This window comes from Pinus tabuliformis, chromosome 7 (assembly GCF_031772625.1).
Source record: "Pinus tabuliformis cultivar Carrire ecotype Pingquan chromosome 7, CPIR1, whole genome shotgun sequence".
Classification (NCBI taxonomy): Eukaryota; Viridiplantae; Streptophyta; class Pinopsida; order Pinales; family Pinaceae; genus Pinus; species Pinus tabuliformis.
In genome coordinates, this window is record NC_142293.1 from 1969517212 (window position 1) to 1969530176 (window position 12965).

The 12965-nt window shown below is 39.6% G+C and overlaps 1 pseudogene; it reads left to right on the plus strand.

Moving 5' to 3' along the window:
- Positions 1 to 468: 468 nt before the first annotated feature.
- Positions 469 to 12965, plus strand: part of LOC149256359 (carbon catabolite repressor protein 4 homolog 1-like) — a 78785-nt pseudogene continuing 66288 nt past the window's right edge.

Below are 12965 nucleotides of genomic sequence, written 5' to 3' on the forward strand. Positions count from 1 at the left end.
GCCCTCGGTTTATGGACATTTACGATTGGGGTTACAGTGCCCAAAAATGTCAATAACACGTACGTTTAGAAAAACCAACCCAATGTCCAGTATGGTCCAACATCTGGGCAAGTTGGTCAAACTTATGTTCAGCAAAACCAACCCAATGTCTAGTATGGTCAAAAATCTAGGCAAGTTGGTCAACCTTACGTTCAGCAAAACCAACCCAATGTCCAGTATGGTCCAACATCTAGACAAGTTGGTCAACCGTACCATCAACAAGGCCAACCTGCTATCCAGTATAGTCAAGCACCTGGGCAAGTTGGCCAGCCTCAAATCCAATCAGGTCAACCAACTGTCCAGCCCACTCAGCCATCCGGCCTGTCAAGACAACCCTCAGTTGTGAAAAGGCAACCCCAAACCCAGCAAGTTCAATCTTCTGGGCAGGTGGGCCAACCTCAATCTCAACTAGTTCAACCTTCTAGCTAGATGGCTCAACCTATAGGACATCTTTCTGGAGCTGCTCAACTGGGCACTCAAATGATTGTTGCCTCTCAAGCTCAACCCGGTTTTAGGCCACAAGCTGGACCCCAGGCCCCATCCGGTCTTCAAATGCAGGTTGGAATTCAATCCCAACCAACCTATCAAACGCAACCTATCCCTCAGGCTCAGTTTGGAACCCAGCCACCTTATGGTTACCAACAGTCCCAAGGGCAAACTGTATTTGCCCCATATCAAAATTATCAACAACTGCAGGTGAGTCCTTATCAAAATTACTAGCAATCTTATGTTGCTCCTGCAGGATAATTTGGTAATCAATGGAATGCTGGGGGGAAAATCCAGGGTCAGCCATCTTATAACCCCTATGGACAAAACCCTCTGGGGCTGAGTCCGTCTAGACAAAATCCATGGGGGCAACCACCAGCTGGCTGGAACTCTGGTACTCCATCCTACCCACAGCCCCAGATGTCCTTCAACCCTCAATTACCCTTTTTAGCAACGTTGGAATTACCGGATGTGTCCAAACTAACCTATGATCCCATTCTTCATAATCTGTATTGGCCTCTGGTTCCAACTAAGATTCCCGATGATTGTCCCAAACTCGATGGTAAAGCTAATGAAGATCCTCAATTCCACTTCATGACTTATCATCTATGGTGTTCATCAAATTCGTGGCTTGATGATTCGATTCGGATTTGCCTCTTTCAAAGGAATCTCACTGGCTCTGCAGCTAAATGGTATATTGAGCTAGCTCACGGATCCTTTCAGGACTTTATCTCGTTGGCTATGGAATTTTTAAATCCTTTTCAGTTTCCCATTCGATATGAAATGGGTACACACCTCCTGACATCCTTAAAACAGACAACAGCTACACATATCTTTGAGCATATCGATGAATGGAGATGGCGTCAACATTTGATCAAGTTTTGGATTCCCGATCAGCTTCTTACCGACTGGTTTACGACTTCGTTCGTCGGTCCGATAGCACGGGACATTGTGATGGGGACATGTGTAACTGAAGAGAAAAATATCGCGCGTGGTCAATACGTTGACTTGGTTTACTCCCAGTCTGGTACGTTATATGATTATTTGCCTGATGCCCCGAGACCAGGAACATCCAAAGCCCCACCAACACCATCTGTTGATGGTATTATTGGTTCCATTAATCCATCCTTAAAGAAGACTTCTGCAAACCCTGGCAAGCAAAAGTCGAATGCTCGAATGGAAATACTTCTCAGGCTACATCCAATTCTAGTAATACTTCCGAGGTCAATGTCATCCAGTCCACCATGATAGACAAAGCCTCGAAAGGAAAGAAGAAGGTAAAATGAAAGAATAAGCCGGATCAACCTAAACAGGACTCCCCTAAAGCTCCACCCGAGGAAGGTGCCAAGCGCAAACCCAAGTATCCTTGTCTTATCTATGGCGAGGATCACTATACCAAAGATTGCCCACATTGGTCTAAAGTTAGTCGTTTGTTGAAGAGCGCTCCTGGGACTCCTGCGGTGCTCAAAGAACCTTTTCCCTTACAACAAACCCAAATGGTGGCTGACCCCTCTCAACCCTCATCTTCCTTGGGGTGTCAAGTATTTATGACTGGGACAATTCCTGTCCACATCAGTACTCGGGCAAAAGAATATCTGTCGCCTGCCGAGAAAGAACCTGAGGTCCCCTCTAGCACTCCTCCGTCCAGTTCTGGTTCGCTCCATATTAAGAGACCTAGCACTGAAATTCCCATCCGACCCCCTCCAAAAGGTGTACTCCGGAAATCTTATTACAACCCTAATGCTCATGCTGCACAGCACTACAACATCATTGAGGACTTAGCCTAGTCCCCGTCAGCTATGTCCGCCTTAGAAGTACTCCAGAGTTTCCCCTCGCAGAGGAAGTCCTTGGTATCGGCCATCGGTGGCATAGACTCGGCCGACTCGGACCTAATTACTTTTGACTTCGAAAGCCATACGCCGAGACTGCCTCACCAAATCGCATTCCTCATACAAGTCATTATCAATTCCAAAATGATTCATCGTACAGTCATTGATGAAGGTGCTTCAACTTGCATCATGTTAGTTGCCTGTTGGAAGGTTATTGGTTCTCTGACGCTGAGCCAGTCTCCTACAACCTTGGAAGTTTTTGATGGAAGAGAATTCCATCCTTATGGTATACTCCAACGTTTGGCCATTTTTTCGGAAGGGAAGACAGTCGAGATAGAAGTTGAAGTTTTCGACGCCAATCTTACCTACAACTTCCTTCTGGGACGTAGTTGGACATACGCTATGCAAGCTGTAGCTTCATCTTTGTTTTGTATCATTCATTTCCCTCATCAAGGGAATATTGTTACCATAGACCAGCTCTCCTTCTTCGCCTCCTCTTCCGAAGGCAATGTCCCTTTTGTGGAGCATAACTCCAAATCATATGAGAGTGTGGGAGCTAGACTTTTTAAAGATCTTGCCCTCATGAGTGTTTTTCCACTCCCGCCTCCTAACGTCACTCCTATCAACATGATTATTGTTCGCTCTGATACGTGGGTTCTCCCTCCCACTGATCAAGTAGGATCTTGGGGCGATGAGATGCCGTTGAGTCCTGCCGAGCTCAACTCCATCGATCTATGCAAAATAACAACCTCCCTCTGATAACTCACATAATCTTGATTCACAACACTCATCCTCTGTCTCGTGTCAATGATGTGGGAAACACTATGGCCCACCTTCAATCAAGGTCACTTCTTGTCGACTTCAGCTTTTTATCCAAGAAGTTGATCTAGAGACTCCCTTCCGGTGCCTTGGAGCCTACATGCCTCAATGGCAGGTTCTTCGCGTTTGACATGAGGTTTTCATCATTGGCCTCCGATCGAATGATTTTGCGGGTTTTCGACGCCAACTCACTGATTCGCATGCCGTAGATTGTACCTATAGTACCTTGAGGGCCATTGTCATTATTGGTGGTACCTCTCGCATCTGTTAACAGCCTTCACTATTAGCTGGTACTCAGACGATGGTCATGCATGTCCGACTTCAACTCCTATATTCACATGCTTGAACTTGTACTTTGTTCGGATCGAGATGGAGCGCAAGACCCTGGATTTTGTTTGTTAGAGTCCAAGCTATGATTTGTGGATTATTATGATTATTGCATGACTCCTTCCCTAGATGGCTGCACCCATACCACATATATCATGTACTTGAGATATCAGTTGTACTTCTCTACGCAGGTTTTCTGGCAGTGGTGTTTTCAGTTGCACGTGTTCTTGTAAAGAATTTCACCCTTCTATCTCTCTCGGGCCTCATGTTTTAGGGGTCATCTGTTACACAACAATTTCTCACCGTCCCTATTACCCCTTCTCCCACACCTTGGAGGACTCATTCTAGGACCTGTGAGAAGTGACATGACCTGGAAACACTTGCATTGTATTCCCCTAAGTATGAACTTCATATGCCCTAAAGACACCTTCTGCAAAATACCCATAAAAATAGCCCTTTTTCCATTGGCACAGTTCGACAATGTAGCTCTCATGCCAATGGGGGAAATCCTCCAAAGAGGATGCACCAGCTGGCGCTCTGTCTCAGAGTCACACTCGCGCTATCCCAGTTGGGTAAAGTGTTTAACAAACAAACTTACGAAGGTTCTTCCTAACCCACTCATGAACTGAATCTATATTGAGTTGGTTTGGTTTGGCTTCAAATCTCCATAGAAGGGAAGTGGTTTGCCACCTCTCATGGAAGCTTTTTAGTGATAAAGCCAATCCCATGAATACTGTGGTTGATCATAACTCCTTCCCTTCTATATATAAAAGCTTGTCCTTTTGTCTTGAGCAAGCTAGTGATAGTCATAGTCATAGTTTCAGAAGTCCAAGAGATTGATGCTGCAAGAGACTTCTTAGTACTCATAAGGCCAAATCCAAGCAAGGATATTCTTGTAACCAAAGAGAGAGAGGCTTGTTCCCAATCCCAACAAGCTTTGCAAGGCATGTGCTGCTGATCACCCAACCAAAGGAGGATATGACATCAAAACTATGGTTGTATTCTTCTTTGTTTATCAATAATAAACGACTATCATTATGGTTCCACTCTTATTGTCTTTTGTAATGATGATTGAGTTATATCTTTTCTGACCGATATATAGTTTCATCTATTGGATTTTATGCTTGTGTTTGTGTTGTTCTTTGCATGTGCAGGTGTCCATTCACGGAGATCATGGGGATCTTGACCAGCCAGAACAAAGGAGCGGGAGCTTCGACTCTTCTACAAGTACTAGCGTTGGAATCTAGGTAGGCTCTCATCATTGGCCTTTAATTTGCAATAAGGAACCTGCGTGATAGCATTGTTTGATTGTTGCTAGACCCGATCTGGGCTAGTAGGGATCGCCTCTGTCTGCAGAGGGGATTTACCTCCTCAAAGCACTCCATTATAATATATATATATATATATTAGCCTTGTTGTTGTCTTTGTACATATGACATCAATGTCCATATAAAAAGAACCCATCTACTGAATTACATGTGTCACCAACCACTACAAACACTAGTTATCGAGGCGTTCTTTATAGGTACATGGTTCATCAATTAATTAATCCACATGCACATATCCTCCTCATCCACTAAATCTCTCATGACCCAATAGTGTGCAACTTTGCTTCACAATCTAGGCTTTTGATCTAGATCTGCAAGAAAAACTTAATTACCTCTCTATCTACTAGGCCAATACAAACCCTTGGCAACAAAAAACGTCCTTCTAAAGCCAACTTACCTCTGATACTAGTTGTTAAGAAATTTATGGCAGAGAGATAAATTATTATTGTTATTTACCGAGATTTACAGAGAGCAATAAGAAAATAACCGATAACAATACACTTAAATATTATGAACATAATATTTACCTAGGAAAACCCCAAATTTGGGGGAAAACCCAACCCAATGAGATCTCATTAGCATTGGTTGAAACCCTGGCCAATTCGGCCAAGTGAGCCTTCACTGCTCACCTCTAGGCCTACATTACAATGAAGTATTCCTGACCTTTTATAAGCTCCATTACATGCAATACCACAGACCATAATACCATGGGTACACTATACCATGTGCCCAAAACCATTACTATTTAACCAGGTTAGCCTTGTCTCAAACTCCGAGTTAATTTTACCTAACAAACACAGAGTTGTGCAGTCACGAAGAGTGCCCACTCTGGATGTCCATGTAGCTCTTACACATTTTCAAGAATGAATGATCATGTCCGATGTGCATAGACATCTAGTTGCATTGGCCAATGTTACAAAGGCATATAGCAAAGCCACCATCTCAAATGTGAGATTGTTTATAGTTGAGAATGAGTGCATGGCTAAGGAGTTGCAAGTGGCCAAGTAGGGAAAGAACAAGCTACAAAATCTGCTAGAGCACAACTAGAGAACACAATACTTGATGAAGTATCATCTTTCGAGATGATCATGTGGAAGTTGTACTTTAGGTTCTTCACCGTACATAAGTTAGTTGTCCATATTAATGGTTGACAGCAACGCTCTTCTAGGAGAGCATGCATCTTGAGAGATATACAAAATGTTGTTGATCACATGCAAATATGGACAATGAGGTACAAGGGAGCCCTATTGTACTTGCAAAAGATGATGAATCCAAAGGCAGTGGAGTTGAAGGCATGCATCTAGAATCAGATCTGGAACTATGAGGAACTCCCACATCTCATCACCAGATTACTTGCTTCACATGCATGAGTGTTCAAGAGCATGGATGTCATTGTCCACACACATCTGATCCCATCCATTAGCATACTCATGGAGCTGAAAGAAAAAAATCATGTCTGATTGGAGCTAGACATGTACTTCAAGTAGTTGACGCACATAGCCACTAATGTAGGTTTGCAGATAAGAGCAGGCACTATGCACTAGTATGTCATTAGTCTAACTGCACTCAATACCATGATGCAGATGCTATTTGATGAGTTGGACAGAGGTGCCAAATAAGTGTACCTAGATGCAACAGAGGCAAGAGTTCTCTTTCAAATGGATGTCCCCACAGAGTATGTGGACACCATAATAGACTACCAAGCTTGGCATCCATTCTCCACCATTGATCACCAAGAGGATTTCGAAAAGTTGGTCTTCGTACAACTGTTCGAGTCTCATTGATGTCTTGCTTGGCTTACTCAAGCCCATTTTTGTCTCACATGGGTAAACATGCAAATTGTATTGTAAACATGTTATACATTGAAATACCAAGTGTCAATAGTAGAATGTAAATAGTCATGTGTAAGTTGAATAGTCATGAGGGTAGTTGAAGAGTCACAAAGGGGAATGTTAAGGGCCACCCCACCCTTCGCTATATATAGAACCTCATAACTCATTGTAAACACTATTGGGAGCCAAGCTAATGATAGGTATAACTTAGAGAAATATTTGATTTTATTGTAACGAGCCTTGGCCTCTCCACAGTGCATTGCGAGTACATATCTTCAGAGGAGGAGGTGGTAGTGTCTGTAACGTTCTTCTATCAAGGATAGTGGCTATAATGGTTGTATGTATGATTGGAACTTTCACTCTTTTAATATAACAGAGTCATCATGCTTTATGCATATATGTTTATTGCAGTTCGGCTAATCTGGTTACTCTAACGATTTATGTAGTTGTAATTTATGCATGTATGTATGGACTATTCTATATATGTTTGTATGAATCTTATCGAAGCGTGTTGTTGTTATAATTCATCACTTTTGATTTTCGCCTATCTTGATTTCCATCTCGTGATTTCTTTCAGCTCATGTGTTCCCTTTCAAGTTGAGTTCTATCAAAAGCTTCTAAGGGCTGCACTCTTCTCCCCTTCCATGTGTTAGAATCTCTCATGCTCCTCCCCTAACTTGTTGCAAGGCCACACCCTTTTCTTCCAAAAATGGCATCTTATTTACCTCTACGAGGAACTGCATTCAAGGCAATACCGTACTACCCACTGCTGGACTCCTACTCCAAATGGTCTGAGGTATATTTGGGACTTCTTACGGGGGAGATCCCATGACATGTTGGTCGGTCCAGCACCATCAACACAATGTTTGATACCAACGTTCAACATATAGTGCGTAGGAGGAAGGGTGTCAACAATTGTAGAGTATAGGAGGAGCTTTTGCAACGTTTGGCACCAACGTTCAACGTATAGTGTGTAGGACGAAGGGTGCCAATGTTAATATTTGTATGGAGGAAAAGGTGTTGTGGGAGGAGATGAGGTATGCAGGTGTGGTCGGTTCCGGCCAACTCGAAGAGAACCAGCAGTGTTCAACTTATGTTCAACCAACGTGGAATTTGTGTATGGAGGTTGAGGGATTAACGCTTATGGGGAGGGCCAAAGCAAAAGTATTTACCTTTGTGGAGAGGAAGAAGCCAAGTGGGAGGGCCACGTATGGTAGCGACAACATTTGGAGTTGGGTGGATGGGGGACTAATCGAACAACTAGAGGATCGAGAGGATATGATGGGAGTGAAAACTAGGAGCAGTGAGCACATATGTGTAGAGGGGAGTTGACTATGGTGGAGAGGAGCATTGGAGGAGAGGCAGTGTTTGAATTTGGGAGATGGGTGAACGTAGTGAGGTTGCTCCTCTATACCAACTGTAATTCCCCTGAACTAGGGAGTTATTAAATCATATGCAAGATATGTGAAGAAACAACTGCCTTGAACGGGAGTGTAGTGTGTAGGGTGTGGATAATGGAGGCAGCATATAGAAAGTCATGGAGAGATTATTCAAAAACTAACTGTGGTAATTACATAGTGTGTTTAGGCTTCAATACTGCTTCGACTGGGAGATATAAGGGAAGGAAATCTAAATATGGAGTTGGCTCTGATACCATGTTAGGCAAGGAGGTAACTCCATAATGTGAATTGCATTTTGCATTAAGATTGCTCATAGATATATACATGGAGGGAGAGACTCTTGGACTTGACCTCCCAATCTCTCTTCATATTCCTATTCTTGTTATTTATTATTTACATGATTTTATATATATTCACCCAATCCCAATGATTAGGTGTCAACAAATTGGTCCTAAAAAATGGCTCTCATTTGGAAGGCAATTGACTCTTGCAAAAGCCTTTTTGAAAAAATATTATGGTATATTGCTTAACAACAGAAAAAGTACCTGTACTCATTTAAAAAGAATAAAAGGCCATTATGGAAAACGTTTTATGATATATCTCAAAGGATCGCCACAAATTCCACTTGGTAACGATTGATGACCAGACTAGGCCCTTAGGAGAAAGTGGTTGGGGCTGAGGAATATCTCATGGTTTGGCTAGGAATCTCATAAAACATATATGGAGAGCTTTGTTTAAGGAGGTTGTTTGGCATGATTTAATCATGGAAAAGTAATTTACAAAGGTGTGGATTTTTCATGGGTAAAAGTCTCAAAATAAAAAAAAGGAAACTTTTCATTTATCTAGAGAAGCTCAATTTGTATCAAAATATGGATATCAAAGAAATTCAATGGGTAGTGGGATTGGGATGGCTTATATTGATTAGATAAGATTCACTTGTGGGTATTTATAGGATGCATATTATTTCCCCTCAATTTAAAGAGATAGTCAGAGCCAAAGGTATTTTATACTGATATCAAGTGTATAAGCATCCAACTACTATTAATTATATTCCATATTGGTTGTTATATTAGGAAATTGGAATTTCAGTTGATCAACCTAGTGAATGGAGGCCTTTACCATATCAAACAATTCATTCAATAACTATTGATTTTGTATCTAGGATAAATTTTGGAGGTTTCCTTCATGATTCAATTCATTAACCACAACATCTTTGAAGCTATCTTCTAAGTGCAATAACTCAATTATTTATTGATCATCCTTTTTTCTTTTATGTTCAACTGGTGAGTCATGTCTAGGTGGATTCAAATTCTTATCACTTGGACACACAAGGGACTGTAAACATGTTTTTTTATGAATTTTGCTACCACCCGTGGACCTAATGATCATCATTAAAAACATATCTATTAGTGATATTATCTAGAGTAGATGGTTTAAAGATCAATTCAATAGAAAATGAATTTGGTTGAAAGCCTTCAACAAGAATTAGCCTAGATGCTATATTAGATAATAAATCATATTCCTGGTTGAGCGATCTAGGGATAAAATTAATATTAAATGCTGAAAATTTAGAAATTAAATCCCGTACCTCAATTTGATAATTCCTCAAGTGAGATGAAACACAATGACATATAACATTTTGTTACTCAATAATAATTTCAAAATTCCTATCAACCCTTAAGCATTGTGCTCTAAGTTCAATAACCTTTTTGAGTTTTTGAATGAGTGCCTCACATTATGTAATATTATTAGTGACCTCAAATTCTAATCTACAAGAAATAAAAATTTTATTATATTTTGGGTCCAAAAGCAAATAGCCAACACCTATGCCTTGTTTCAACTTGGATCTCTCAAAATATAATGACAAGAGTTCATTTTTTTAATTATTTTCAATAGGATTTACATAAATTAACCTTTTCTCAATTGTCACTAATTTATTAATGATCAAATTTTATATCTATACTTGGTATTTGTAAAAGGGGAGGTTTCAGTAGAAGAACTTCCAAAAAATGAAACAATGGTTAAAGAACCATTCAACATAATTGGTTCATTAGGACCATCAATATTAGTAACAACATGTTTCATATACTTTTCTTTGTTAACTCTTATCTTATTAGGTTCCCCTTTCCAGGGAAAAGTACACGATTCAAATATGTCTCCAAGTAATCCTTTAAATGTTGAATCCAATCTCAATTAAGGAATAGATCATAACCTTCAGGTATGTATGCAATCACTATGTCAACATTTTGGTGGACTCTATGGTTATAAGATAATCTAATCAAGAAATCCATTAGTTCTTCTACCACCCTGACATTTTTTCTATCAAGCTATATATTTTTCACCTTAGATGGTTTAATTTCGGCATTGATTTTCTTAAACATGCAAAGGGTCATGACATTGGAGGATGATCCAAAGTCAATCATGTAATTATGGAAATTTCGATTAAATATTTCAAAAGTGTCCCAGAAAGGAGAAGGTTTCTTCTTTTGAGGAGGATATTTATCCAAAAGGTGCTTTAAGATATAAACATGATCAACTAATGATTTATCAAAACTAGCCACATTCCCACTAGGAGTAGATATGTTTTCACTAGAATCTTTAGCAATATGTTGCTGAATTTTCTGTTGAATTATAGGAATTTTAAACGAATCGAAAAGGGAAATATTGCATTTTAATTTTTTAATATATTTGATTGGATCATATTCTAAGTTTAGAGCATAAATTTTCTGTGTACTTTTTAGCTATATTTTGGAGTTCTTACCCTTATCAGGAGGAGAAGAATCTTGATTATCAACAAGACCTTTGTTGTGTGTATTGTATTCATGGTGATTTGCAAAAACTGATTCAGAATCATTTTGGAATAGATTGTTTTAAAAATGTCCCATGGTAGGAGGTGGATGATTTTCATCCTCTATTTCATTTTTTTCTTTACCCTTCTTTGTCTCATTTTCATTAGGCATTGACACTGTCCCTACAATAATTGCTTGAAAAATATTCGATAAGCTCTCTGCACTAGCATTCATTACAGGGAGTAGATCTATTTTGAAATTGATTCTTAAAATATGGTTCAAAGTTTTCCCTATTAGATGGTCCTTTTGTTGAATTTTTCTTAATATCAATGACCTGATTAGTGTGCTTGTTAAGGAAATTTTGAATGCTTTCAAGATCCAAAAGGTGATTGTTCCTTCTTTTGAGTGAGATATTTTGACATTGCTTCTGGTTTCTCATTGGAGGAAGAGGCTTGAGCACTTTGTTTGTCAGGATTGGGTTTAGGTCTAAGTATGTCCTTCTCAATAGATGAAGCTTTATTGAAAAATAGTTGTAAAGTTTCCTTTTGGGCCCTCTTTACCCACATATAAATTTCAGTAGGTAGATCCTTGACATAGTAAGTGATTACTAGGTTCTTAATAGGCATGGAATTGTTAGGAATATTTTTTTTCCATGCAAGAAATCTTACATTGAAATTCTTTATCCAACCCTTACTTTCCATATTAATATTAGATATCTCATGAACAATACCTCTATAGTTTTGTTTTCCCCAAAATTCTCTAAAATGGAAGTTTCAAACTCTATCAGGACGTAATAATTTGAAGGGGTTACACAAAATTACCAATTTTCATCTCTTCCGTGGGAAGTATATGGGAATAACCTACATAAAACATCTTCATGGTGGACACTCTTCTTCCTAATAGGTAACATAAAAGCCTTAATGTGATCTTCTATTGGTTTTTTAGAGTCTTTGTCAAACTTGTTCGGGAATTTGTGAGGATTTTTTAGAAGAGGATGTTGCACACTTAGGAGAGACACAACATCTAAAAAGTTATTTTCATGATTACCTTGATATCTTTCTTGATTACCTTGGTTATTATCCATTCATAGAGAGCCTTGAGAATCAGATGATTCAGAGGATGAAGAATCTTCTTCACTAGAGGAATCTTTAGGAGAAAATGATGATCTAGGTGGGGAAGGAGGTGGGATAGAACCTCTTAAAAAAATAGGTAGCATAGGCTAACTAGTGGGTGGTTCCAATGCTCATTGATTAAGGTCAGCTCTACTAGTCAAAATGTCATGTAATCTATCAAGAGAGGTAGAGGGAACCGTACAACTTATTGCTTTGGGATCCAAGATGATACATTCTTCTAAATGTAAATCAATGGTTGTAACAACGTGTTGAGACACTTTTCCTTCAATATACCTTGATATTTCAAATTTGTCTTGAGTTCTAGAAATAACTTCTCAGGATAATTGGAGATACTCGTCAATCTTAGATCAGACTTGAGAATGGGCTGGAGTCATGGGTTTTTTGGTTGTTTATTCAGGAATAGGCTCAGGATAAGAACTATAGAAATTTCAACAATGGGAGGGTTTAATTTTCTTCTTAGTGACAACACAAGAGTGAAGAGTTTCTCTTTTATGACTGTTAGCATTCAGAATGAACCTCAAAGCTGAGAAGAGGCAATTCCGAGGTAACTAGAGACTAAACTTTTGATCTGGCATATAGCCCTGCCAGACCAGAGAGGGCTCTCTCTTTGCCAACAAAACATTGTTGTAATAACTGAATCTTAGGCTAGCTATGAAGTACGGGGATTTGATTGAAATTTGTGGGTTGAAAAGAGCAAGAGAAGCGATCATTGGGCTATGGAATCGAGGCTAGTTTATGTCGGCAAACTTGGGGCAAAGTAAGTGCAATGTTCAGCCAAATAAAAGATGTAAATGACAGAAGGAAAGAGGAGAAAGCCTACTTCCATATAGGAATCAATCAAGGGATGGATCTACAGTGGCAGTATTAGAAGAAAAATAAACAGAGGGTTACTCAACAAAGCATCAAAGAGAGGATGGATTCTCCAAAGATAACCACTACATTTAACAACAAAATAATTGTGAAAGGAGTATCATGCGTGGATG